At 41.6% G+C, this 4,994-nt stretch overlaps 1 protein-coding gene across 1 annotated transcript in view; it reads left to right on the plus strand.

Moving 5' to 3' along the window:
* The first annotated feature begins 4,256 nt into the window (after positions 1-4,256).
* The window catches only part of LOC124397884 (ral guanine nucleotide dissociation stimulator-like), a 23,273-nt gene continuing 22,535 nt past the window's right edge, over positions 4,257-4,994 (plus strand). Inside the window, 1 exon segment of the mRNA XM_046867745.1 lies at positions 4,257-4,994. This exon segment is cut by the window's right edge and continues 138 nt beyond it. The gene's annotated coding sequence lies outside the window, so the exon portion shown is untranslated.

Consider the following 4,994-nt stretch of genomic DNA (forward strand, 5'->3'; position numbering starts at 1 on the left):
TAATTCCATTCTGTTTGTTGCTGTTATTTGTTATTCTGTTTATTTAATTCTTTCCAAAAACAGAAAGACTTGTGATTATTTAGTTTTTTCCAGACCTTTAGCCTCTAAGGAATGATAGAGGAACTGAATGATTTTTCTCTCTCTTGTGGGAGATCCCCACCGTGCCTGGCTCTAACGCCACGCTGATCTAAAGGCAGATTACAGGGAGGGGTTTTCCTCAGAAACGCTACCTGAATGCCCAGTTCCCATTGCTCTCCAAATTCCTCACAACATCTGCAAAGCGACCTCATAGGGGAAAGATAAAGGCAAAAAAAACGTCACTGTAACTGTAACTAAAACACTCAAAGCACTGGATCTGCTGAAGTGGATTACACTGAACACCAGGAAAATGTTTTCTTACAGACTTTATGCCATGAATTCACGGCGTAATGTTCACAGCACATCCCTGTGTTTCATTCCTTTTATTCTACTGATGTTTCTTCATGACAAACTACTGACACTGGAGACTCCTTCCATTAAAAACATTTAATAAGCGTCTAATAATAATAAACCGACCTCGTCTCTGCTGATCAGACTTGTTTAGGATGAAGAGATTATTACAAGATGTCTGCTTTATCTTTTTTTTCACTTGAATCCATTTAAATGCTGCTTCATTTTACTGTAAAACCGGACACTGACTCACTTAATGACATCACCCGCTCATTTGATTAGTATGGATGCTTAGCAACGCCAGCAATGCTAGCAATCGGCTAGGATAATAGCAGTCCTGTTAATTAGATCAGCCTCATTTCCAGGCTTGTGTGTGTGTGTGTCTGTGTGTGTGTGTCTGTGTGTGTGTGTGTTTGTCTGTGTAGGAGAATACTCCCGTTGCTTATCCTTGAGAAAGGGAGGAATGCAGACATGAAGCGAGGCAGAGATGACATTACGATGCCGGAATCCTTGTGTGTGTGTGTGTGTGTGTGTGTGTGTGTGTGTGTGTGTGTGTTTGTGTGTGTGTGTGTGCTTGTGTATGTGCGTGTATGTAAAGAATCCAGCGCAGAGATCAAAATAAGCTGTCCCATCTAATCCTATCCCATCATGCACCGCAGAGCAGCAGAGGCAGAGCTTGTAGGACACAACAAAAAACAAAACACAGAATCAGAAACACAAAATGTTCGTTATTGTTACTAAATGTGACACAATGACTGAACTTAGCTTCTGGATTTGGGAAAACCCTGGGATGGCCTTCAGGTGACTCAGCAGAGTTTGGGTTCTACACATGAGTCATGCTGCTATGAGTCAGCATCTCTGATATAATGACATCACACATTTATCTCCCTACATTGTTCCTCATGTTCCTCTGAAGAGAAGATACTGTGGGACTTATCTTCCAGTGTTGCCTCCCTAAAAGTGAAAAACGTAGACTTCTGGAGCATAAGTGGTCCTGAGTAAAGGAACCCAGAACTTTCTGTTCTTGGAGGAACTCCAGAGAAAGACATAAAAAGAATCTGATGTGTCCTAAACAGACAAAAGATCCCATTAGAATATTAGGCCACGCCCTTTGTTTTTTTATGTTTTCTTTGGACCATACACACATACATAAACCCCATAACACTGACACACTATAATATACACACACTCACCCACATCTAAAATACCACTTCAGACACACACACACACACACACACACACACACACATGCAAACATAGTGTAAAAAATAATATATCAAATATATTAATGTATATACACACTCATGCACATTGACACAGACCTTTACAGTTACACACATGCCCTTGCAAACACGTCTCATATATAAATGTATACAAAAATACACACTTGCACACATATCTCATAAACACATACAAGCACACACACAAACACACACACAGATATACTCTAACATCTGCACACACATGCTTTTACATTTTAACACTTGTGCACACAGTCTCATACATGAATACACACACACTTTACAGTCACACACACTGCTACATATAAACACACATATGCTTCAACACACATCTCATATATGCACAAACACACACACACACATACACACTTTTAAACACACATGCACACTCTCAAACACACACATGCACACTCTTAAACACACACACACACACTTTCAAACACACATGCACACCTCAAACACACACACATACACACTCAAACACACACATACACACTCTCAACACACACATGCACACCTCAAACACACACACACACACTTTCAACACACACATACACACTCAAACACACATACACTCTTAAACACACACATACACACTCTCAAACACACACATACACACTTTTAAACACACACATGCACACTCTCAAACACACATACACTCTTAAACACACATACACTTTCAAACACACACATACACTCTCAAACACAAACATGCACACTCTCAAACACACACATGCACACCTCAAACACACACACACTTTCAAACACACACATACACACTCTCAAACACACATACACTCTTAAACACACACATACACACTCTCAAACACCCACACACTTGCATATGAAATCTGTCCTTTACAGTTACACACACTGCTACATATAAACACACATATGCTTCAACACACATCTCATATATGCACACACACACACACACACACACACACACTGCTTTTCCTGCTAGCTGTGTGTCCCCTCCTCCCCCCTGCTGCATTCCTTGGCTCCATGGTTGTGTTTTCAGTCGCGGCTCTTACCGGCAGTGGCTCAGCCCACACATAACACACACCAGATGTGCAAAGTAGAGCAGCCAAAACTTTCAGAGAAGACGTGTGTGTGTGTGTGTGTGTGTGTGTGTGTGTGTGTGTGTGTGTGTGTGTAGTGAGTGTGTGTGTGTGTGTGTGTGTGTGTGTGTGTGTGTGTATATAAGTGTGTGTGGGTGTGTGTGTGTGTGTGTGTGTGTGAGCACTTTTACGCTACTCAAACGACCCAATTACAAAGCTGTTATGTTGATTTCGTAACACGTGTGTTTCCAGTCTCCGTCACCTCGAGGTGAACTCGCTGTGTTTCAGAGACGAGCCGTCAGAGACTTCTAGGTTAAAAAAAAGTAAACGCCGAGTCAGCATTTCCACATGCTCTGGGTTTGCACCAGAGCTACAAAGCTAATGTGACTAATTGCAAATAAACGTGTGTCTCACTCAGACCAGTGAAATCACACGTTTCTGTGATGTTTCAGACACATAGGACACAAGTGCAAAATAAAGGACCTTTAGAACCTGGAAAAAGCTCCACAGTGACCTGAGGAACATCTTTAATCTGCAGCCCTCTGACTCATAGCATGCAGTCGTTGTGGAGATCTTAATGTACCTCAAACTTCCTGAATAAGGACCTTCTGTTATCTATTACTCCCAATATTCAGCCAAGCATGGGAATTATTGTTATCTAGAACTTTCTGGTCGTGTCTATATTTGTGTGTGTGTGTGTGTGTGTGTGTGTGTGTGTGTGTGTGTGTGAGAAGAACCCAAAGTAAAATCACACAGACTTGTTGAAGGACACAGTGGGACTTCCTGTTATTTAGAAACATAAACAGAGCTTCACCGTGTACCTGAACGCTGGAACAGTTTGTGGGCGACCATCATGGATGTCACTCAAATTAGGAATTGTTAGAAAGCTTGGATTGATGTGGAGAAGATGACGATGAAGAAAAGAATAGTTTATCAGAATATTGCACATGGTATTAATTAATCTGCAAATGCAGCGTTTTTTTCAGTCTAGCATTCATTAATTGCTATTAATTGCTTTATAATGCTTTTAACTCCATTATATCATTAAATAAAGTCTGTTAGGAGCCCAGATGAAATTATTCTTGCAAATGAACATTTTAATAATTACATACATAAGAAACTACATAATCTGTTTTAGTGTCCTAATAATATCCACACTGTGTGTGTGTGTGTGTGTGTGTGTGTGTGTGTGTGTGTGTGTGTGTGTGTGAAGTTTAGGTGAAAATAATATCTTGTATATTTTATTTATTGCTTGTGAATTGATTGATTTGATTGATCTATAGTTTTTTACTAATCATATTTAAGATTTAATATTTGTATAAGTCACAAACATGCTTATATGCAGAATACAACTTTCAGTGAAATAATTAAAATAACTACATTAAAATAAATACTTGTAATTAACCTCAAATACATTTTGGATCAACGACACAATGTTTTGAAAAACACACACAATCTGCATTTATATTTATTTACTTATAATACAGACATGGAAGTGGAAACACACCTTTATGTTGTATGTAAATTTAAATTAGTGCTCTGTATATAAGCTTTAAATCTACTCGATCCTATAAAACACAGTATAATGGGGGGGTTTCAGTGTACCGGTATACCGGAGTCAGTCTCGGACTGAACGGTACTTCAGAGCTGCTTCCAGAAGTCTCTCACGAGCGCTGGACTTGAAGCGCTGACCAATCAATCACGGCGCTTCGTGGGGCCACTCACGCGCGCCGGACATCGGACGCTGACCAATCAGGACGCTTTTAGAAGCACTTTTTTTTTTATCAATCGAGCGCTGACCGATAAACCAATAACCACACGGAGGATATTTTCACGTGCAGCAGTTTTCTTTCACGGACCAATCAGAGCGAGTCAGACAAATCGAGGGGTGTGGTCATGGAGAGCGAAAGAAAAGAATAAAGCCCACTCTGCTGGGAAAGGGGCGTGGCCTGTCTGGAGCTTTTCTCTTCCCCCCCTCCCCCTCCTCCTCATCACTTTATTTTGTGCGCGAGCGGTGCGGAGACCGGGGCGCGAGCCGCCCGTGACGGTGGGAACAGTGAGCGCGTGACCGCTTTCGTGTTGAGACAGACAGAGAGAGACAGAGACAGAGAGACAGGCGGGCGGTAGCGGCGGTGGTGACGGTGGTGGAAGCAGCGGCTCTCGGAAGGGTTTAATCACGGACTTTAAAGCCTGATGCTCGGTGTAACCGGAGCTCCGCTTCTCCCTCCTCTTCTTCTGTTTCTCATTCTTCTCCCTCCACCCC

Source organism: Silurus meridionalis, chromosome 15, assembly GCF_014805685.1.
Source record: "Silurus meridionalis isolate SWU-2019-XX chromosome 15, ASM1480568v1, whole genome shotgun sequence".
NCBI classification, from domain to species: Eukaryota; Metazoa; Chordata; class Actinopteri; order Siluriformes; family Siluridae; genus Silurus; species Silurus meridionalis.